The sequence below is a fragment of the Ranitomeya variabilis genome, chromosome 3, assembly GCF_051348905.1.
Source record: "Ranitomeya variabilis isolate aRanVar5 chromosome 3, aRanVar5.hap1, whole genome shotgun sequence".
NCBI classification, from domain to species: Eukaryota; Metazoa; Chordata; class Amphibia; order Anura; family Dendrobatidae; genus Ranitomeya; species Ranitomeya variabilis.
Window position 1 is genome coordinate 636568007 of NC_135234.1, and position 25093 is coordinate 636593099.

Below are 25093 nucleotides of genomic sequence, written 5' to 3' on the forward strand. Positions count from 1 at the left end.
TAATAACTACATGACAAAAATTCAGTCCTTCCAAATCTAGTGAAAAACTACCTGTGGGAACAGACTTATATACATAATTTTAGAACAATATATCAAGCCTGCTAAATGTAGCGAAACAGAATACTTAAGATCTACACCCACATAAAGTATATCAATATCAGATGAAAGCTTAAGGCTTTCATTTTGGAAGCCATTATGTTTGGCATTCATATCTTCATAGCTTTTTAAATAATAAATGAACCACTGAATTGTACCAATGGTACATGAGTACTGAGCTATGTGGAAATTTCACAGTACTGTTATGGCCTATGATACACACATTATATACCAAATAAAGCAGGGACATGAAGAACCATGTACATGTGCCTTGCTCTGTAAGTTTTCTGTTGTATTTTGGGGATTTGAATATAAAGAGTGTGTGACAACAAAACAAACAGAACATATCCCTTTAACTTACCCTAAAAACATTTTATTAAAACGCTATGTTCAGATGGTGTGGAAAATAACCAGTGTGTTACTGCAGCAGCAAAGACAGTATAGTGAGATTTTACCACGTCATACCTCCACTCTTACAATATTAAATAGATCTCTTAGACCTGATGAGGCTTGTGTACTTTCTTTGAAAAATCTGGAGAAACACTGCCTGGACCAGAGCATCCCACTGTCAGAATATTACACTGGTCAACAGCATTTTTGGTGCCAAAGATATTTCATCGAATTTAGGGTATTTTTGGGGTGCTGATTCTGAATATGTCATCAGTTTTGCCAGATTGGCTCAAGTTTTTGAGATTTTTGGTATCTTATTTATAGCACTTGTTGGTAAATGCGACGCATCATCTCATTAATTTCTTTGGATTAGTACTTGAACTGAGCAGTTCTCAATATAGTTTTGTGTTAATTAGTGTTCTAAAAGTTTGTTCATAGCTTGATTTTTGCACTAACTTTATGTTGTTGTCTGTTTTCCAGTGAAAAGCATGAACTCATCAAGAAGAAGTTGTCTAACGATCCAGACTCATTCTGTTACATTTGTGGTGAATACACACTGCCAAAACATAGAAGAAACATAACAGACTTCGTAAAAAAAGTGTATTTTGCCTATTTTGGGGTTATGCTTGGGGACCAAGACAAGTTTTGGGCACCACACATAGTGTGCAAAGCATGTATCGAATTATTACGAAAATGGAGCAAAGGACAAAGAAAAAGCTTCAAATTTGGTGTTCCAATGGTGTGGAGAGAGCCAAAAAATCATCATGATGACTGTTATTTATGGTAAACACAGGTACAGGCACATCTTCACAATGAGGGACAGGCCTTCTTGCAGATTCCATGTTACTCCCATTTTCGTTTCTTATGCTTATTGAATCCTTGCACTTGCACTGCACAGAAATAACAGTCATCATGATGATTTTTTGGCTCTCTCCACACCATTGGAACACCAAATTTGAAGCTTTTTCTTTGTCCTTTGCTCCATTTTCGTAATAATTCGATACATGCTTTGCACACTATGTGTGGTGCCCAAAACTTGTCTTGGTCCCCAAGCATAACCCCAAAATAGGCAAAATACACTTTTTTTACGAAGTCTGTTATGTTTCTTCTATGTTTTGGCAGTGTGTATTCACCACAAATGTAACAGAATGAGTCTGGATCGTTAAGACAACTTCTTCTTGATGAGTTCATGCTTTTCACTGGAAAACAGACAACAACATAAAGTTAGTGCAAAAATCAAGCTATGAACAAACTTTTAGAACACTAATTAACACAAAACTATATTGAGAACTTCTCAGTTCAAGTACTAATCCAAAGAAATTAATGAGATGATGCGTCGCATTTACCAACAAGTGCTATAAATAAGATACCAAAAATGTCAAAAACTTGAGCCAATCTGGCAAAACTGATAGCATATTCAGAATCAGCACCCCAAAAATACCCCAAATTCATTAAAATATTTTGGACACCAGAAAAAAATTTTTTTTTTGTTGACCTGTGTTATCACCAATAGGCCGGTATCACACTTGCGAGTGCAATGCGAGAAACTCGCATCAATTCCCGGCACTCGGAGCTGGAGTGTGCAGCTGCATGTATTTCTATGTAGCCGCATGCTCCGGTCCAGAGTGCCGGCGACGGTGCCAGGAAAATGCCAATAAATTCTACCAGATTCAGGTTTAATAGTTGGTCTGTCAGTATAACACTACATTACATAAGTAATGCACTGCATAATGTATGTCCCTTGTGGGACTCATGTAAAAAAGTAAAGGAAAAAAGGAAAAACCATGCCAAAATTACATTTCTTGTTCATCTCAAAATTGTACCAATGAAAGCTAGAGGTATATTTGTGCAAAATCCCTCACATGTTTGTAGACAGAAAATGTAAAAACTGTGGCTCTCAGAATATGACAAGGAACATTTATTTAAGTGATATTTTTTTGCTAAGGTAGTTAAACATATTTGAGTAACCTCTAATTATATCATTCCACAGAAGAATATAATATTAATGATGATGATAATTATTATTATTACTACTTTTCGTTCATCCTTGAAAAACTTGAGTAAAAATTATTAAAATGTTGCATGCAACCACTAATGGGACCAAATCTAAACAGAAGATACAATTCCCCCAACTTAACAGGTGATGATTAGTGATGAGCGAATATACTCGTTACTCGAGATTTCTCGAGCATGCTCGGGTGTCCTCCGAGTATTTTTTAGTGCTCGGAGATTTAGTTTTCATCGCCGCAGCAGAATGTTTTACAGCTATTAGCCAGCATAAGTACATGTGGGGGTTGCCTGGTTGCTAGGGAATCCCCACATGTAATCAAGCAGGCTAGTAGCTGTACATCATTCAGCTGCCGCGAAGAAAACTAAATCTCTGAGCACTAAAAAATACTCGGAGGACACCCGAGCATGCTCGAGAAATCTCGAGTAACGAGTATATTCACTCATCACTAGTGCTGATTTTTTCACATTTTTGACATACTGCCATTACTTTGGCCCAGGAGATGTTCTAACACAAAGTGCTATCCTGGTGACATATATTGCCCTTTTTAGCTTTAGTTTATAAGCTCAAAAATATTACCAGTGAAATATGCAAGTCTTCACAAAGGTCTGTCTCTGAATAAAAAAACTCTCAAATTATAGTGACTCCCTCTACCATCCCCATTTATTAAGCATTACATATTGATGCTAACACTGTCCCACCCCAAAACAAGCAACACAAATATGTAAATATATAAATATAGCATTGTAACAATCATGAATAACCCCCCAAGTAAGTAAAACATGTTAATTATTATTATTATTATTATTATTATTATTATTATTATTAATTATACGTAATCTTGGTATGCAAAAAAAAAATTAAAATGCTTTTTTTTCTTCATTGTGTCTCCGAAAGAGTGTGATACAAAGTTAGTGATCAAAAAAGTAATAAACATATATAAAAGTGTATAAATTTGGTATTTGCTTTAATTAAATTGACACAGAATAAATGTAACACTTTATTTATGCAGCATAGTGAATATAGTAATAATTAAAACGTTTAAAAAAAAATCAGCAGAATTGAAGTTTTTGTTCTATTTTCTACAATGATTTAGAGAGGTTGTCTACTACTGAACAACCCTTAATTAATGAACCCAGGTTACTGCTTAAATTAAAAAAAATAATTATTTTCTCCCAGACCAGTGCTGCGCTTCCACTCTCATCCTTGTGTCTCTGCTGGTCTTCTGACATAATCAATGGTTTAAAGCTTTTTGATTAAAAAACTAAATACCCCCACATATTTTACCCGTATTGTATTCATCTATTTTATGAAATCCCATCTCCACTATGCGTGCAGGGACGCCTCCGTCTTCCCTGCGTATACACACATGCGGCGTGTCTTTCCAGATCGCAGCATGTATATTTATCTTGCGGAGACGCTCAGTCTCCACAAGATAAATGTGATGTGGCTGCAGTGCAGTTTAGTGCAACCTCCACCTGTGGGTGCTGGTGAGGAAAGAGAGGTTGCACACTCACAGCGTAGCAACGCTGAGCAGCCGCACAGGTGTCACAGGTAACAAAAGAGTGGTCAGAAGAGCAGAGTCAGAAACTGTCAGGAGCAGAAGTACCAGAGGTCACAGCAATGCACAAAGTCAGAGACAAGACTGAAGTCAGAGCCAAACGGGAGCATGGTATCCAAAATGTGAGACGTAAGACGAAGTCGGGGTACAAGCCAGAAGTCAAAGCCGGTTGGGGAGCGAGGTATCAGAGTCGGAAAGCAAGAGGCGGGGTTCAGAGATCAGGCCGAGTCATACACTGTAAGGAAAACCACCAGTCGAACACTAAGGAATAAGGAATAGGTCTCACACAAATACGGGAAGTCAGAGGCAGAAGGATCACCAGGGTATACGGGTCAGCTGCTCTAGCCTGGAAGCATGAACTATCACTGTCGCTGGCCAGCAGACTGCAGAGGACTGAAAAATCCCAGCCAGCTCCAAAACAAGGCAGAGGGGGTTAACCCCCGCATGACCAGTCCAGAGAGAGGAAAGCAGAAATCAAACTCCGGACTGGATCATGACAATAAATATCACAGTCCAATGTGTAGGATGCGGTGATTTCGCATGGTTCAATGAACACATGTGGAATCACCACGTGTACAAAAGCCGGCAGTGCTTTGGATTGAGCGGACATGTGCTGCGTCCAAAGCGCTGCCAATACTGACCATGAAATCATACCCTAAATGCTCCAGACCAGCAAATTGACCAAACCTGCTTTTATTGTGGTGGTCACACTTGCTGATGCAGAATTAGGTACCGACATTTGATTAGCAGTACCTGTCTACAGACGGCTGTATAACACTGACAAGGATGACAACACAATGCTCCTACTGGTCAAGCGTCACAGAATTTGTCTATGCAGCTGTTATGCTTGGGTAAGGAGAGCCGATGGCCAATCTAAGCATTGCGTTGCGTTCCTCATCTGAGTTGTGTGGCTGTTTGTACCTTTTTCACACCATGATTCCGGTATTTATCCTAGTTATTTTTTTATTTTTTAATAATGACGTGTTGTAATTTGTCACATGATTGTTTATCTCATTTGGACTTTTCCTAATTTTAAGACTCTCTATGGGCTATAAAATCATATAATTCTTTTGTTTTTCTTAGAACTGTATCTTCCTACCTCTGATATACATATAGCCTTACTTTATTAGCACTATTGATCCAAACTGGAGGATGAGGTAAGTAAACTAAATGAAAATTATATGTAACTAGTAAATCCATCCGCCTACAATTAAATAGTTTATTGATGTTTTGATCTTAATATATAAGGAAGAGGTGTAGTAGATAACAACAATGTAGTAACCAAACTACATTCAAACGTCAATTTCAAAACTTCAATTATAATTTTTTCAGATGCAAAACAACAATTATCTATGCAGTAGCAAAAGATTCTTTATTAAAGCATAAACCATGTTTATAAGACAAATAAATTTGTGAAAACCTTTTCATGAGTGTGTATTCACACACACAACACCTGCTACAGAATATTTGAAGATATGTGCCAGGATTTCTGCAAGCTGCAGATGAAAGGGAGAATTACAGACATTTCTATAGAACAAATGTGCTACAGATGAATATACTTTTATAAGCCTGCAATAGAAATGGACTAATGATCCTCTCATGATGCCTTCTTTATCTTCAAATGTTATCTATTTTCAGCTACAATGTAGATTTGTTTATTGTCACTACTCAATAAGGGCTATAAACCAATTTACATTTATGCTGATCCTGAGTGAGCCTATGAGGATATGTGCACACAGTGAGTATTTGCAGAAAATGTTTCTGCCCAAAAAAACAGCGTTGGCAGGACAAATGCTGCATAACATATGCACATTTTTTTTACATAAGTTTGTGATGTATTTTTACATTATTTTTTTTTCCATTTGAATGGGTGAAAAATGATGCAAAAACACTGAAAGAAAAGACTTACTGCAAGATTAAAAAAAACTCTTTGAAGGTTCAAATCTACAAGGAAAAAATAAACAGTATATGCATGAGATTTTAGAAATCTCACATACCGTACTTTGGTGGTACAGTAAAGTGCAATATTTTTTACCCTTAAGAAATGCGTTTAACCTCTTTCCTACATCAGGCATAATAGTATGGCGATGTCGGACTCCCCTTGTATGGTGCGGGCTCCGCTGCTGAGTCTGCACCTTTCAAGGCACATGACAGCTGATCTGTACAGCTGACATGTGCCCGCAACAGCTGTGGGTGGAATCGTGATCCACCTGCAGCTGTTAACTAGTTAAATGTCACTGTCAATCTCTGACAGCGGCATTTAACTCGCGCTTCCAAGCGTACCGGAAAATCCCACCCATCGGTCACCCCGTCACATGATCACCGATGGGTTGGCATGACAAACAGAGGACTCCAGCAGAACTCTATGGCTGTCAAAGCCAGAATGCTATGAGAGCCGACTGGCACTACTGACAGATGGTGGTGGTCGGCGCTCATAGCAGGTGAGCATTTCTGCTACTTACAGGCGATTTGATCACCTGTATGTAGCAAAGCCGATCATAGTACTGAGGCTTGTAGTCTCCCATGGAAACTATTGAAGCATGCAAAAAAAAATAAAAAAAAGTAAAAAAAAATATATATATATATATATATATATATATATATATATATATATATATAAAAGCTCAAATCACCCCCCTTTCACCCCATTCAAAATAAAAGAATAAAAAAAATCTACACACATTTGGTATCGCCGCATTCAGAATCATCCAGTGTATCAATATATAAAAAAAGAATTAACCCAATCGCTAAATGGCATAACATGAAAAAAAGTAAAAGCGCCAAAATCAATTTTTTTTGATCGCCGCAACATTGAATTAAAATGCAATAACAAGCGATCAAAAGATCGGATCGGCACCAAAATGGTATCATTAAAAACATCAGCTCAGCATGCAAAAAAATAAGCCCTCACTCAACCCCAGATCACGAAAAATGGAGATGCTACGGGTATCAGAATATTGCACCATTTTTTTTTTCTTAACAAACTTTGGAATTTTTTTCACCACTTAAATTAAAAAGAACCTATACATGAAAAAAATAAAAATTGTGGGATTGTACTTTTTTTGCAATCTCACTGCATTTGGAATTTTTGTCCTGTTTTCCAGTACACAATATGTTAAAACCAATGGTGCCGTTCAAAAGTACAACTTGTCTCACAAAAAACAAGCCCTCACATGGCCATTTTGACCAAAAAATAAAAAAGTTATGGCTCTGGGAAGAAGGGGAGCAAAAAAATGAAAATGCAAAGCAAAAATACCTCTGATCGTTAAGGGGTTAAAAAATGCAGAGTATGAACAGGACTTAAGTATAGGTACTAGTCATATTCTGTAAGTTATGATTAACACTGCAAAAACACTGATATATAATCAATTTATATAGTATACTGGATACAATTAGACCAATACCCAGTAGTGGGATTCGACCATTTTTTGAGATGGCTACCAAACTGACCACCATCTCATGAAGGTGTAAAATGTGAGTACAATTGAAGGCCTGGGTCCTGGCACTTCCAGGTCAGGGCGATGTCAGCAGTGTAATCAGGTTAGCTGATTACGCTGCTAATGTTACTCTCCTGCACAACAGAGATGGTGAATATTGGTACAGTAAGCGCTCCAATCAAGCTAAAGAAACAAAAGTTTTATTGTTATGAGGAATTTTCCTAGGGGCAGTATTAGGGACGTGGGGTGGAGGAGGAGAGAGAGAAGACAGTATAAACATTGGAGCAAATGTGTGAGGAGACAGTATGAGGAAGGGGGAAATGTGTGAGGAGACATTATTGGGAGAGGGATATGTGATGAGACAGTAAGGGGAAAGAAGGGAAAAATGTGTGAGGAGGCAGTAGGATGGAGAAATTTGTGATATATTAGTAGGATGTAGCACAAAGGGACAGTATCAGGGAGAAATGTGTGATGGGATAGTATGGGGGAGAAAAGTGAGATCCTCAGTACAGACACTTGGAAGCAGTATAATAAAGGGGTAGCGTGGGGGTGGTTGGGTGAGCATCAAGGGAGAAAAGTGTGAAAAACCACAGTTTTGAGGCTGGGCAGTGTGGGGGCGGGGGGCAGTATAGATAGGAAACAGTATGGAGAGAGTGTGAGAGAACAGTGGAGAGTATACAGTATAGAGATTGGGCAGTTTAGGGTGGACACAGTGTGAGGGCACCTTATCTCCAGTCTGTAAAGGAGATTACAGTGTGGAGGCTGTGTAACATAAGAAGCACAGTGTGGGTGTCATATTTTGTGCAGGGAGCACCGGAAGGAGCAATTATTCACGGGCATAGTTTAGGGAAGATATTTTTAATCAGGGACATTATAATGACACTGTTGTTTTTAAGGGCAATGTGTTGGGATGTTCTTCAGAAGACCGGAGAAGATCAAGGTCTGCAGAGACGAGTGGTGGATGTGAAAAGTCATCATAGCATCTAGACAAGGTGGAGAGGAAAAGAAAAGGAACAACTCCAATGCCAACCAGAGGATATCTCACCCATGAGGTATTTGGATGTTATATGTTTACTTGTGATACTGACTATATCAAATCAGTATTCTGGTTCCTGTGTGGTCTGCAGTATAATGATCACTGGTAATACTTCTAGTATCTCTTCACCATTATTAAGAACATATTGGGAGTTGTAGGTTTAAGCGATACAAATGTATATGAGGCTGACCTGACATTACAATTGATAGCTGTATTAAGCTTGTGTCACTCCAGGGCAGAGAGATTCCCTGATGATGGGGATAGAGAGAAGATGGTGACCCTTCAACAACGACCTAATGCTGAATCCCTATCGCCCTAGGCAGGTCCTTACCCCCGTCCGCCTAAGCCCTGGCTGAACCTGGGCCTTGATCTGTATAGTGTGAAGGACAGCAAGACACTAGTCTTATTACTATAAGGGTACCGTCACACAGTGCCATTTTGATCGCTACGACGGTACGATTCGTGACGTTCTAGCGATATCGTTACGATATCGCAGTGTCTGACACGCAGCAGCGATCAGGGATCCTGCTGAGAATCGTACGTCGTAGCAGATCGTTTGGAACTTTCTTTCGTCGCTTGATCACCCGCTGACATCACTGGATCGTTGTGTGTGACAGCGATCCAGCGATGTGTTCGCTTGTAACCAGGGTAAACATCGGGTAACTAAGCGCAGGGCCGCGCTTAGTAACCCGATGTTTACCGTGGTTACCAGCGTAAACGTAAAAAAACCAAACAGTACATACTCACATTCCGGTGTCTGTCCTCCGGCGTCTCAGCTTCTCTGCACTGTGAGCGCCGGCCAGCCAGAAAGCGAGCACAGCGGTGACGTCTGACGTCACCGCTGTGCTTTCCGGCTCTGCTGCTTACACAGTGGAGAGAAGCAGAACGCCGGGGGACAGACACCGGAATGTAAATATGTACTGTTTGTTTTTTTTACGTTTACGCTGGTAACCAGGGTAAACATCGTGTTACTAAGCGCGGCCCTGCGCTTAGTAACCCGATGTTTACCCTGGTTACCCGGGGACTTCGGCATCGCTCCAGCGCCGTGATTGCAACGTGTGACCGCAGTCTACGACGCTGGAGCGATAATCATACGATCGCTGCGACGTCACGGATCGTGCCGTCGTAGCGATCAAAATGGCACTGTGTGACGGTACCCTAAGACAACACAGGGAATGAGACAGACAGGGGAAAACACACAAACAAATGAAACTCCACAGGTATCAAAAGGAACACAATCGCTTCTCCAGAAACACCTTCTAAATCAACAGTGTGTACTCACTGCATGCTATCAGGATTGTCTGGTGCGATAGCGGAAGGTCATGTTATCACATGTCGACTAGATATGCGCTGCCACGCTAAAGGTACCTTCACACTAAGCGACTTTGCAGCGAGAACGACGACGATCTGTGACGTTGCAGCGTCCTGGATAGCGATCTCGTTGTGTTTGGCACGCAGCAGCGATCTGGATCCTGCTGTGATATCGCTGGTCGGAGCTAGAAGTCCAGAACTTTATTTCGTCGCTTGATCACCCGCTGTCGATCGCTGGATCGGTGTGTGTGACCCCGATACAGCGATGTGTTCACTTGTAACCAGGATAAACATCGGGTTACTAAGTGCAGGGCCGCGCTTAGTAACCCGATATTTACCCTGGTTACCATTGTAAAAGTAAAAAAAAAACAGTACATACTCACCTTCTGATGTCTGTCACGTCCCCCGGCGTCCACAGGGTTACGCGCTGCTGCCGAGAACTTCCTGCACTGACTGTGTCAGCGCCGGCCATAAAGCAGAGCACAGCGGTGACGTCACCGCTGTGCTCTGCTTCACAGCCGGCACTGACACATTCAGTGCAGGAAGCTCTGAGCAGCAGCGCGTAACCCTGTGGACGCCGGGGGACGTGACAGACATCAGAAGGTGAGTATGTACTGTTTTTTTTTTACTTTTACAATGGTAACCAGGGTAAATATCGGGTTACTAAGCGCGGCCCTGCACTTAGTAATCCGATATTTACCCTGGTTACCCGGGTGCTGCAGGGGGACTTCGGCATCGTTGAAGACAGTTTCAACGATGCCAAAGTCGTTCCCCTGATCGTTGGTCGCTGGAGAGAGCTGTCTGTGTGACAGCTCCCCAGCGACCTAAACAGCGACGCTGCAGCGATCGGCTCGTTGTCTATATCGCTGCAGCGTCACTGAGTGTGACGGTGCCTTAAATTCACTTATATTGCCCAATCATAACAGCATATAATATACTCCCTGTCAGGATTTGATTCTGTTTGTCATTTCCAGAAGTCATCACATGACCACATACTGTATGTACGATTTTCATGCTAAGGACTCATACTCACTTGCCTAAAATACGGCCGAGTTTCACATGGTAACACCCGGCTCTGCCACCGGCACTTGGGAGCGGAGCATGAAGCTCCATGTATTGCTATGCGGCTGCACGCTCCGCTCTGGAGTGCCGGCGGCAGAGCCGGGTTTTAACATGCGAGACTCGGCCGTATTTCACGCGAGTATGAGTCCTTAGTCACATGCCCACAAGCTTCTATTCCTTCTCTCAATGAAGCAGGGGTTGTAGTATTTTACTGAACAGTGAAAGAATCAGGAAGAACAACTAGTCAACATGTGACTGTGTAAATCGCATATTAGCTGTCACATGGTGACTATACAAACTGCTTAAATAGGTACTATTGATAGATCATCAAATATCTGATCATCAGGGGTCCTACACCCGGCACTACCCTGCCGATGAGTGGTGTTGACCATCTTCTAGTCGAGGTGGGTACTACATATCCACCTCCTATTCAAATGCTCTACCTACGTTACTTACATTACGTATACATATTCTTCATAGAAACATTTCTTCTTCTACACAGATGGAGAACATTCACAAGATTATGGTTCTGATTCATCACTGTGATTATGCAAGGATTCTGGCATAATTTGCTATGAAAAGTGGCAAAACGTGATGCAATTTTTGGGCAGAACTTGGGTGAGACGGGCAGAATGGGAGAGTGACCTTACGCCTCATATCTAGCTCTAGTCTATCACTAGAGTAAGATTTGTGGTGATGTGCATGGAGGCGCACGGCCCTTTTCAGACACACCTGATTTATTAAGAGGCATGTACCTCTTAAGAGGAATCTGTCAGCAGGTTTTTGCTATGTAATCTGAGAGTGTGATGAAGTAGGGAAAGAGAACCTAATTTCAGTGATGTGTAACTTAGTTTACTGGGTTCAGCAGTTATGATAGTGTAACAATTTTCTCTGCTGGAGTTCTAGCAAAACTCAGTTCTTGAGCTGTGTATAATGCCACCCACACTACAGCTTTCTGTGTACATTGTATAGTGACTGAGAGCTGCTCATCAGGACTCAGGAAGTGATTGGACTAGAATGCACAAGGCCAGTTGTCATCTGGTGATAATCTCCAGCTGATAAAACACTAATTGTATTGAATAGCAAAACGCAGCCTAGTAAGTGACATATCACTGCAATCAGGGTCTCTGCTCCTACATTAAGGTGCTCTCAAGTTACAAAGCAGATTACATAGCAATCCTACTGACAGATTCCCTTTAATGAATCAGATGCCTCTGACTCCAGCACGCCCGCTCATCACGACTGGCATGAACACTGGTCTTAATGAATCAGAGCCTGTGTTCCATATGTTTTCTTGACAAAAACAGGATTTTGGATCCATGCAGAGAAATGCAGAAAAATTATGAAGCTAATCCAATAAAAAAAAACCTTAATACTTTCATTTGTATAGGTTCTATAATAACATACATCCTAGAATAGAAAATATTTCTATTTTTGTAATTGAAAGAAAGAAAAATCACAATGGGGCTTCTGCATACATTGTATGGCTGAAAAAAGGGAAGATTAATTTAAAGGGACTCTGATTCTAAGCCCCCACTATGTTGCCATACTGCTGGGAAATAGCTTTCTAATCTTGCCCTTACAAAAGTGGCTGTTTTAGCATTATATATATAAAAAGAATATTATACAGTGTGTGATGCATATAAGAAGGGTAATGTAGACAGACCCTCGCTTCTGAGTGGTTTTGGCTTTATTGATGTTCCACTGGCAAATCCAGCAGTATCTGGAGCATTCACAGTGTGCAGATGAACCCAAAAACAGTACACTGCAAAAAGACTTAAAGGGTTACTCCCAAAATCATGTGGACTCAGTTTTTTGAACATGCAGAATTTATTTTTTTGATTTTACTAGCATATATAGCGCTATTAAACAGCACTTTTCAGACATCCTCACTGTCCCCATTGGGGCTCATAATCTAAATTCCCTATCAGTATGTCTTTGGAGAGTGGGAGGAAACCCACGCAAACACGGGGAGAACATACAAACTCCTTGCAAATGTTATCCTTAAAGGGAACCTGTCACCCCGTTTTTTCGGAATGAGATAAAAATACTGTTAAATAGGGCCTGAGCTGAGCATTACAATAGTGTAGTTTGTGGACCCCGATTCCCCACCTATGCTGCCGAAATACGTTACCAAAGTAGTCGTTTTCGCCTGTCAATCAGGCTGGTCTGGTCAAAAGGGCGTGTTGTCTTCCCCCAGATTTTGCGTAGTTTTCCGTTGGTGGCGTAGTGGTGTGCGCATGCCCAAGGTCCAGAATCCTCTGCCAGGGGATTTAAAAGAGCGCGCTGTTCGTTATTTCATTGGTGATCGGTGGGCGCGGCCATCTTCCTTTGGCCGCGCGTGCGCAGAAGCGGCGCTCTGCTGGCCGCGACGCTCTGCTGGCCGCGGCTTCAGGAAAATGGCCGCGGGATGCCGCGCGTGCGCAGATGGATATCGCGGCGGCCATTTTCCTGAAGCCGCGGCCAGCAGAGCGCCGCGGCCAGCAGAGCGCCGCTTCTGCGCACGCGCGGCCAAAGGAAGATGGCCGCGCCCACCGATCACCAATGAAATAACGAACAGCGCGCTCTTTTAAATCCCCTGGCAGAGGATTCTGGACCTTGGGCATGCGCACACCACTACGCCACCAACGGAAAACTACGCAAAATCTGGGGGAAGACACCATGCCCTTTTGACCAGACCAGCCTGATTGACAGGCGAAAACGACTACTTTGGTAACGTATTTCGGCAGCATAGGTGGGGAATCGGGGTCCACAAACTACACTATTGTAATGCACAGCTCAGGCCCTATTTAACAGTATTTTTATCTCATACTGAAAAAACGGGGTGACAGGTTCCCTTTAATGGAATTTGAACTCAGGATTGAAAGGCTTCAGTATTAAACTACTGAGCCACAGTGCTGCTGTTAAACCCTTCCTGACAGGAAATTATAGTACATCGGCCTCTCCTGCACCAGAACAATCAGTATTTCCACATTGATATGTCGGGCCATGTTGCTGGTATTCGTGGAGGCGTGTTCCTGGATTTTTTATTGGATGCCAGGACAATCTGCATGCCAAGCTTCCTGTTTTTGCCTAATGCAATTTCCTGCATTCAGGAAAATGTGTGCGCATTTGTCGCATGCTATACGGATGGTCCGTGTGGCTTCCGAGTTTTTCTCGCACCCATAGGCAAGTCTCGGGGGATTTACGCGTACAGTGGCAGCATGCTGCAATTTTACACGCACGTCAAATACGCCTGAGAAAATAAATGCTGACGTGAGATGCCCCATAGATTAACACTGGGCTGAGTGCTGCGCGATGTTTTCTCGCATAGTACACGGTCGTATTCTGCTGTAGTGTTGTAAGGGGGTATGGAGGCTAGTTCATGCCCCACACTCCTTGCCCAAGTCCCTGCAAAGCTGGTATATCTGATATGTGATACTGTGGAATGTCATGTATATTTGATATGTTTTATAATGCAATGTACAGATGTTAATGTGTCAAGTAGATATAGGGAGGGGGGGCACAATAAAGAAGATAAGAATAAGTTAGACCAATAGGATTTAGCTAGATAGGAGTGGCCAACTGGGAGTAATTGGGGAGCTTCCTGGAGTTAGTCAGTAAGGGCTGGGAGCCAAGGCAGGACAGTTGTGTCCCGTAACGTTTAAGCTGGGGAGCCCAGCCGTCCAGGGCCTGAGGCTGACAGTCACATGGCAGTGGAGGAATACACGGCAGCATCAGAGGCAGGGCAGACGAAACAAAACGGATTTTGCTGGGAAATATGTTAAGGCACATCCTTTGCAGGTTAATGACTTGCCTGAAAGGCTAAATAATGTACCCCTGACCAAAAATTTCCTCCCCCACTTGGGCTTAGTTCAGACGCAGCATTTTTTAAGTGTTTTTCAACTTTAAAGGGAACCTGTCACCCCCAAAATGGCTGGTGAGGTAAGCTCACCGGCATCAGGGGCTTATCTACAGCATTCTGTAATGCTGTAGATAAGCCCCCGATGTTACCTGAAAGATGAGAAAAAGACGTTAGATTATACTCACCCAGGGGCGGTCCCGGTGCGGTCTGGTCAAATGGGTGTCTCCGGTCCGCTCTGGCGCCTCCCATCTTCATTCCATGACGTCCTCTTCGGGTCTTTACGCCGTGGCTCCGGCGCAGGCGTACTTTGTCTGCCCTGTTGAGGGCAGAGCAAAGTACTGCAGTGCGCAGGCGCCGGAAAGGTCAGAGAGGCCCGGCGCCTGCACACTGCAGTACTTTGCTCTGCCCTGAACAGGGCAGACAAAGTACGCCTGCGCCGGAGCCGCGGCGTAAAGACCCGAAGAGGACGTCATGGAATGAAGATGGGAGGCGCCGGAGCGGACCGGAGACACCCATCCGACCTGACCGCACCGGGACCGCCCCTGGGTGAGTATAATCTAACGTCTTTTTCTCCTCTTTCAGGTAACATCGGGGGCTTATCTACAGCATTACAGAATGCTGTAGATAAGCCCCTGATGACGGTGAGCTTACCTCACCAGCCATTTTGGGGGTGACAGGTTCCCTTTAACATTGCTTTCAACCACTACAAATACATTCACTGGGAAATGTCCTTGTAACATTTAACAACCCTAGCTGGTCATGTGGTGTGTGACACATAAGCAGAGACATCTTGTTTCATTTACGAAAGAGGGACTCTTAAAGTCACAGAGCCTATTTTTACTGGTGCATCAGGCGGCATTAATCTTCTTAAAGGGCCATTATTAAACAGTGGGTCTCCTGTTGTAGCCTACGCTGTGAATGGATGGGCTGCCAAGAATTACAACGCACCACAATACCCCTTTCATAAGATGTCCAGGAGGGCCTCCTGAAAAAGTGTTGCATTGAATGCAAAGCCTGCCCTGCTACCAATTCATATGCACCCCAATAAGCCTTTGATCCCACATACTGGATGGGCCCATGCAAATCCACTTCACAATATTCATTTTGTACTCCCATACTCCTTTGTTTTACGAGGCGAGCCCTGCTGCATAGTCATATGCACCCCATTACGCCTTGAAACCCGCATACTGGATGGGCTCATGAAAATCCACTTCACAATATGCATTTTGTACTCCGTACTCCTTTGTTGGCAATTTTATTTGCCATGTTTTTAACACTAAGGGTACTGTCACACAGAGCAATTTTGATCGCTACGACGGCACGATCCGTGACGTCGCAGCGATCGTATGATTATCGCTCCAGCGTCGTAGACTGCGGTCACACGTTGCAATCACGGCGCTGGAGCGATGCCGAAGTCCCCGGGTAACCAGGGTAAACATCGGGTTACTAAGCGCAGGGCCGCGCTTAGTAACCCGATGTTTACCGTGGTTACCAGCGTAAACGTAAAAAAAACAAACAGTACATACTTACATTCCGGTGTATGTCCCCCGGCGTCTCAGCTTCTCTGCACTGTGTAAGCACAGCGGCCGGAAAGCAGAGCGGTGACGTCAGACGTCACCGCTGTGCTCGCTTTCTGGCTGGCCGGCGCTCACAGTGCAGAGAAGCTGAGACGCCGGAGGACAGACACCGGAATGTGAGTATGTACTGTTTGTTTTTTTTTACGTTTACGCTGGTAACCACGGTAAACATCGGGTTACTAAGCGCGGCCCTGCGCTTAGTTACCCGATGTTTACCCTGGTTACAAGCGAACACATCGCTGGATCGCTGTCACACACAACGATCCAGCGATGTCAGCGGGTGATCAAGCGACGAAAGAAAGTTCCAAACGATCTGCTACGACGTACGATTCTCAGCAGGATCCCTGATCGCTGCTGCGTGTCAGACACTGCGATATCGTAACGATATCGCTAGAACGTCACGAATCGTACCGTCGTAGCGATCAAAATTGCACTGTGTGACAGTACCCTAAGGTTCAGATACGGCTTTGAAGAAGGCTAATACTTGCAATACAATGCAATTTTATTGCAAAGTACAAAATTCAAGGAATAGTATGATTGAATAGTATGAGTGCGTACACTTTTGTATATGTTAACATACAAAGGTTAATAAGTACGTATAAGGATTAAATACATATAATGATTACGTATATAAAGATTAACTACATACAGTATACTTACATCATCAACAAGAGGCTTTTAACCCCTTAGTGACAGCCAATACGTCTTTTAACTGACCTGAGATATAAGAGAATAGCCTCCCCATACAGGTGACAATCCAGCAGCTGCCGGCTGTACACTATAGCTGACAACTTGCTGTATCAGCCACGATCAGTATTTGCACCATCCAAATCTGTTTAACCCCTTAGATGCTGCTGTCAATAGTGACTACATCATTATAAATGGTTAACAGAGTGTGGGGGTTTCCTCTTTATCCAAACTAGTGCCCTCAGATCATTATTTTGTGGTCCTGATGTTTGCGATGGCAATTCACGACCAAATAACGGCCTTACAGTCTAACAGCTCTAGTAATCTGTTCAGAAGTTAGAGGCATTTAGGTGGTAAAAATACACATTTTCATTTCTGTCATACCACTTTGCATTAACTCCTGTAAAGCACCTGAAGGGTTAATAAATTATCTGACAGCAGTTTTCAATATGTCAGGGGGTGCTGTTTTTAAAATGGTATCATGTTTGGGGGATTCTCAATATATGGGACCCCTAAAGTCACTTCAAACATGGATAAGTCCCTAAAAAAATAAATTTTGTAAATTTCCTTGAAAAAATGAAAAATTGCTGCTACATTTTTAAACCTCCTAAAATACTAACAAAATAAAATAACATTTTAAAAATGGTGCTGCTGTAAAGCCGACATGTGGGAAATGTTATTTATTAATGGTTTGCCTTGGTATGACCATCTGGATTAAAGGGATAATCATTCAAATTTAGAAAATTGCTAATTTTTTAACATTTTTCTCAAATTTTTGTTATTTTTTATATATAAGCACAAAACATATTGATCTAAATTTACCATTATCATAACGTATAATGTGTCACGAAAAAACAGTCTCAAAATCACTCGGATTTGTTGAAGCGTTGCAGAGTTATTACCACATAAAGTGACACTGGTCAGATTTCAAAAAATTGGCTCCGTCACTAAGGGGTTAAACATCATCCGTCTGGAATATCAGAGAAGCAACACAAAGACAGAGAACCTCTGGGAGATTCACTACACTGCATGGGCAGCCCCAATTATGCAGGTATAAGCACACTGTACATGTAAAGGTACCCCAGGTTTTGCATCTGTCTTAGTCATGTTTCTCTGGTCTTATATAGTGATTTACACTATGTAGTAACTCTAGTTTCACCCAGCCCTTCAAGTGGCCAGCTTTCAAGGTTGTATGAAACACATATCATGGAGTCATGAGAGGAGGGGCCAGAAACCCCTAGAATATACAGTCATGGCCAAAAGTATTCACACCCCTGCAATTATGTCAGATAATACTCAGTTTCTTCCTGAAAATGATTGCAAACACAAATTCTTTGGTATTATTATCTTCATTTAATTTTACATGAAAAAACACAAAAGAGAATGAAGCAAAAACAAAACATTGATCATTTCACACAAAACTCCAAAAATGGGCCAGACAAAAGTATTGGTACTCTCAGTCTAATACTTGGTTGCACAACCTTTAGCCAAAATAACTGCGACCAACCGCTTCTGGTAACCATCAATGATGGTTTCTTCAATGCTTTGATGGAATTTTAGACCATTCTTCTTTGGCAAACTGCTCCAGGTCCCTGATATTTGAAGGGTGCCTTCTCCAAACTGCCATTTTTAGATCTCTCCACAGGTGTTCTATGGGATTCAGGTCTGGACTCATTGCTGGCCACCTTAGAAGTCTCCAGTGCTTTCTCTCAAACCATTTTCTAGTGCTTTTTGAAGTGTGTTTTGGGTGATTGTCCAGCTGGAAGGCCCATGACCTCTGAGGGAGACCCAGCTTTCTCACACTGGGCCCTACATTATGCTGCAAAATTTGTTGGCAGTCTTCAGACTTCATAATGCCATGCACACGGTCAAGCAGTCCAGTGCCAGAAGCAGCAAAGCAACCCCAAAACGTCAGGGAACCTCTGCCATGTTTGACTGTAGGGACCGTGTTCTTTTCTTTGAATGCCTCTTTTTTTCTCCTGTAAACTCTATGTTGATGCCTTTGCCCAAAAAGCTCTACTTTTGTCTCATCTGACCAGAGAACATTCTTCCAAAACGTTTTAGGCTTTTTCAGGTAAGTTTTGGCAAACTGCAGCCTGGCTTTTTTATGTCTCGGGGTAAGAAGTGGGGTCTTCCTGGGTCTCCTACCATACAGTCCCTTTTCATTCAGACGCTGACGGATAGTACGGGTTGACAGTGTTGTACCCTCGGACTGCAGGGCAGCTTGAACTTGTTTGGATGTTAGTCGAGGTTCTTTATCCAACATCCGCACAATCTTGTGTTGAAATCTCTTGTCAATTTTTCTTTTCCGTCCACATCTAGGGAGGTTAGCCACAGTGCCATGGGCTTTAAACTTCTTGATGACACTGCGCACGGTAGACACAGGAACATTCAGGTCTTTGGAGATGGACTTGTAGCCTTGAGATTGCTCATGCTTCCTCACAATTTGGTTTCTCAAGTCCTCAGACAGTTCTTTGGTCTTCTTTCTTTTCTCCATGGTCAATGTGGTACACACAAGGACACAGGACAGAGGTTGAGTCAACTTTAATCCATGTCAACTGGCTGCAAGTGTGATTTAGTTATTGACAACACCTGATAGGTGCCACAGGTAAGTTACAGGTGCTGTTAATTACACAAATTAGAGAAGCATCACATGATTTTTTGAACAGTGCCAATACTTTTGTCCACCCCCTTTTTTATCTTTGGTGTGGAATTATATCCAATTTGGCTTTAGAACAATTCTTTTTGTGTTTTTTCATTTAAGACAAATTAAATGAAGATAATAATACCAAAGAATTTGTGTTTGCAATCATTTTCAGGAAGAAACTGAGTATTATCTGACAGAATTGCAGGGGTGTGAATACTTTTGGCCATGACTGTAAAAGCCACAAGGATTTAGGTCAAACCACCACAGGCAGAGTTTCAGTAAACCTTAATGTTTTACAATGACAAACAGCAAACATATAGAGGCTTAGAACTGTTTGTGAAGTGAATAAACATTTCTCAAGATTGTGTCACTATGAGCATTGTCTGTCACACCTGTAAATGTTTTACAAGAAATGCAGCTATGTAATTGTCTGAATGCATTCAGTATACAGTATTTTAATCTGGATTCCAAATCGCCATTCGTTTATTCGCCATTTGTACATTTGATGCAGCCAAAGTTATGGCTCTCAAAGAGAGAAACTAATATAGTCGACAAAGAAATATTTGTAATGAACTACTGACTGTCACGGCGCCTCTCCACGCTGCCGCGCCTGCCGCCACTCCTGTCGCCGCACCTGCCACTCACCTCTGTTCGCCGACATACATACCTGACCCGGCGTGCTCCTTCGTTGTGCGCACACCTTCCGGTCTCTTCCCCTCCAGTCTCGCTGCCGGTCCCTGGCTCTCGTCGGGTGTGCATGCGCACTTCTCTCTCCAACTCCTGCGCACGCGCACTTCCTTCTCTGCAGACGCTCCGTTTCTCCTCTCTATGACTCTGGAGGATCTCGACCTGGAAATTCTGCAGGACTCGGTCTATTTAAGGTATCTCCTTCCTCTGCTCCATGCCTGATTGTCATTTGTCTTCATTTGACCAAGGTCCCTCTGTGCCTTGCTCTGTCCTGTGCGTTATCTTGCCCGTCCTGTGTCACCGCCATATCCAGTCTGTCCTGGGCGTCCGTCATATCCTGTCTGTCCTGTGTCTCCGCTATATCCTGCCCATCCTGTGTCTCCGCCATATCCAGTCCGTCCTGGGTGTCCGCCATATCCTGCCTGTCCTGTGTCTCCGCTATATCCTGCCCGTCCTGTGTCTCTGCCATATTCAGTCTGTTCTGGGCATCTGCCATATCCTGCCTGTCCTGACAGTGTCTCAGTCATTGCCAGTCTGTCCTGTGTCTCCGCCATAGCCAGTTCTGTGTCTTTTCCGCTCCTACTTCCTGTTTCCAGGTTTCAGCTTCTGCGGCAATAGTCTCACTTGGGCCTGCCCCTAACGCTCCCTGTATTGGGGGTGGTCCACCAGGCCAGCTCACCCTTGGGAGGTTCGTTGTTGTGGTTCTGCGTGTTCACTTTAGGAGTTCCAAAAGATCTGACACTGACCCAAACTAACAGCATTGCTTTATCAAATTTATATGAAGTGTATTGTTTCCAATGTGAACAACTAGGCAACACAAAAAGGAGCTTTTCAAGTGACTCTTTATGGTATACAAATGTTATGAAGTCTTTGCCAAAAGCATGTGGTTTCACCAATGGGGGGTACCTTTTTTAAAAATATACTATTGCCATCACAGCCCCCCTTGCTCAAAATTCTGTGGCCTATAACAGTATAGAACACATTTATCCAGGACATGTCATCAGAGATAAGGAATGGACATTGCAGGAAACAGAGTTAAGAAGTAGGCCCAATGTAGGGGTGTGGGTCTCTGAGACTTGTAATGGAGTGCATGAGCTGACAAAATTCCCCAATGGGTGGTCCTTTTTTAATAAATATAATAGTGCCATCACAGCCCCCTTGCCCAAAATTCACCGGCCTATAACAGTACAGAGCATGTTCTCCCTGGTCATCTAGTGGCAGTTAAAGAAGAGACATTGCAGGAGACAGAGTTAAGTAGGCCCAATGTAGGGGTGTGGGTCTCTGAGACTTGTAATGGAGTGTATGAGCTGACAAACATTTCCCCAATGGGAGGTCCTTTTTTTAATAAATAAAATAGTGCCATCACAGCCCCCTTGCCCAAAATTCACCGGCCTATAACAGTACAGAGCACGTTCACCCTGGTGATCTAGTAGTTCTGGATGATGAGGATGAGGATAAGGAGGCTAAGAACAAACAGACCAAATCTGGAAGCGTATACCCATGTGTGGTTGTGAAGAGGTGCATGAGAATACACCTCCCCAAAATAGAGAATGTATTTGAGGCTATGTTTCGCTGTTTTCACTTGGTGGTGTACAGAAGTCTTTCCTAATCCAGCCCTTGTTCATTTTTATAAGAGTCAGCCTGTCAGCATTTTCAGTTGACAGGCGGATGCACTTATCTGTTATAATTTCACCAGAGGCACTAAAAACCCGCTCTGACAGAACGCTAGAAGCAGGGCAGGCCAGGACCTCCAAGGCGTAGAGAGCCAGTTCATGCCACTTGTCCAGCTTGGATACCCAATAAGTAAAATGCACAGAGGAATCAGGGAGGACGTTTGTATGATCTGCAAGGTACTCCCTCACCATCTTCCCAAACATTGCACTTCTTGTGACAGCACGCCTTGCCTCTGTGCAGTCACGATGGGAGGGTCTGAGAAAACTGTCCCAGAACTTTGCCATTGTTAACCCTGCCTGAGCTGGATTGTACTTCTGTGTTGTGAATTTGCTTTTTGCTCCCTCTAGTGGTTACTAGTTTTTTGACTCTGGTTTTTCATGTCATTCCTTTTATCTGCACCTGGGTCGTTAGTTAGGGGTTTGCTATATAAGCTCCCTGGACCTTCAGTTCAATGCCTGGCAACGTAGTTATCAGAGCTAGTCTGCTGTGCTCTTGTCTACTGATCCTGGTTCCAGTTATATCAGCTAAGTCTGCCTTTTGCTTTTTGCTATTTGTTTTGGTTTTGTATTTTTGTCCAGCTTGTTCCAAATCTATATCCTGACCTTTGCTGAAGCTCTAGGGGGCTGGTGTTCTCCCCCCGGACCGTTAGACGGTTCGGGGGTTCTTGAATTTCCAGTGTGGATTTTGATAGGGTTTTTGTTGACCATATAAGTTACCTTTCTTTATTCTGCTATCAGTAAGCGGGCCTCTCTGTGCTAAACCTGGTTCATTTCTGTGTTTGTCATTTCCTCTTACCTCACCGTCATTATTTGTGGGGGGCTTCTATCCAGCTTTGGGGTCCCCTTCTCTGGAGGCAAGAAAGGTCTTTGTTTTCCTCTACTAGGGGTAGCTAGATTCTCCGGCTGGCGCGTGTCATCTAGAATCAACGTAGGTATGATCCCCGGCTACTTCTGGTGTTGGCGTTAGGAGTAGATATATGGTCAACCCAGTTACCACTGCCCTATGAGCTGGATTTTTGTATTCTGCAGACTTCCACGTTCCTCTGAGACCCTCGCCATTGGGGTCATAACAGTTTGCCAGGCCTGTATTAAATGTTTAATGCATTGCAGAAGAGGGATTATAAGAAAGAAGATTCTGAGTTTTTTTTTTTTTTTCTTCTTCCCCTTTACCTCAGAGTGGCTATGCTTGCTGCAGACATGAATGTCCAGACCTTGATTACAAGTGTGGACCAGCTGGCTACTCGTGTGCAGGGCATACAAGACTATGTTATCAGAAATCCTAGGTCAGAACCTAAAATACCGATTCCTGAACTGTTTTCCGGAGACAGGTTTAAGTTTAGGAATTTCGTGAATAATTGTAAATTGTTTTTGTCCCTGAGACCCTGTTCATCTGGAGATTCTGCTCAGCAAGTAAAAATTGTTATTTCGTTCTTACGGGGCGACCCTCAGGATTGGGCTTTTTCGCTGGCGCCAGGAGATCCGGCATTGGCTGATCTTGATGCGTTTTTTCTGGCGCTCGGTTTACTTTATGAGGAACCCAATCTTGAGATTCAGGCAGAAAAGGCCTTGCTGGCTATGTCTCAGGGGCAGGACGAGGCTGAAGTGTATTGCCAAAAATTTCGGAAATGGTCCGTGCTGACACATTGGAACGAGTGTGCACTGGCCGCTAATTTTAGAAATGGCCTTTCTGAAGCCATTAAGAATGTTATGGTGGGTTTTCCCATTCCCACAGGTCTGAATGATACTATGGCACTGGCTATTCAAATTGACCGGCGGTTGCGGGAGCGCAAAACCGCAAATTCCCTCATGGTGTTGTCTGAACAGACACCTGATTTAATGCAATGTGATAGAATCCTGACTAGAAATGAGCGGAAAATTCATAGACGCCAGAATGGCTTGTGCTACTACTGTGGTGATTCTACACATGTTATCTCAGCATGCTCTAAACGTATAGCTAAGGTTGTTAGTCCTGTCACCGTTGGTAATTTGCAACCTAAATTTATTCTGTCTGTAACTTTGATTTGCTCACTGTCATCTTATCCTGTCATGGCGTTTGTAGATTCAGGTGCTGCCCTGAGTCTCATGGATCTCTCATTTGCTAAGCGCTGTGGTTTTACTCTTGAACCATTAGAAAATCCTATTCCTCTTAGGGGTATTGATGCTACACCATTGGCAGCAAATAAACCGCAGTATTGGACACAGGTTACCATGTGCATGACTCCTGAACACCGCGAGGTGATACGTTTCCTGGTTTTACATAAAATGCATGATTTGGTTGTTTTAGGGCTGCCATGGTTACAGACCCATAATCCAGTCCTGGACTGGAAGGCTATGTCAGTCTCAAGTTGGGGCTGTCGTGGTATTCATGAGGATTCCCTGCCTGTGTCTATTGCTTCTTCTACGCCTTCGGAAGTTCCGGAGTATTTGTCTGATTATCAGGATGTCTTCAGTGAGTCTGAGTCCAGTGCACTGCCTCCTCATAGGGACTGTGACTGTGCTATAGATTTGATCCCGGGCAGTAAATTTCCTAAGGGAAGACTGTTTAATCTGTCGGTACCTGAACATACCGCTATGCGTTCATATATCAAGGAGTCTCTGGAGAAAGGACATATTCGTCCGTCTTCTTCCCCTCTTGGTGCGGGATTCTTTTTTGTGGCAAAAAAGGACGGATCTTTGAGACCTTGTTTTGATTATCGGCTTTTGAATAAGATCACTGTCAAATTTCAGTATCCTTTACCGCTGTTGTCTGACTTGTTTGCCCGGATTAAGGGTGCCAAGTGGTTCACCAAGATAGACCTTCGTGGTGCGTACAACCTTGTGCGCATTAAGCAAGGGGATGAATGGAAAACCGCATTCAATACGCCCGAAGGTCATTTTGAGTACTTAGTGATGCCTTTTGGGCTCTCCAATGCGCCTTCAGTTTTTCAGTCCTTTATGCATGACATTTTCCGGAAGTATCTGGATAAATTTTTGATTGTTTATCTGGATGATGTTTTGGTTTTTTCTGATGATTGGGATTCGCATGTGGAGCAGGTCAGGTTGGTCTTTAAAATTTTGCGTGAAAATTCTTTGTTTGT

General features: G+C 43.1%; 1 protein-coding gene across 1 annotated transcript in view; it reads left to right on the plus strand.

The window, feature by feature from the left end:
* Positions 1-8413: 8413 nt before the first annotated feature.
* Positions 8414-25093, plus strand: part of CTPS1 (CTP synthase 1) — a 233945-nt gene continuing 217265 nt past the window's right edge. Inside the window, exon 1 of the mRNA XM_077297579.1 lies at positions 8414-8544. The gene's annotated coding sequence lies outside the window, so the exon portion shown is untranslated. The remainder of the gene's footprint in view (positions 8545-25093) is intronic.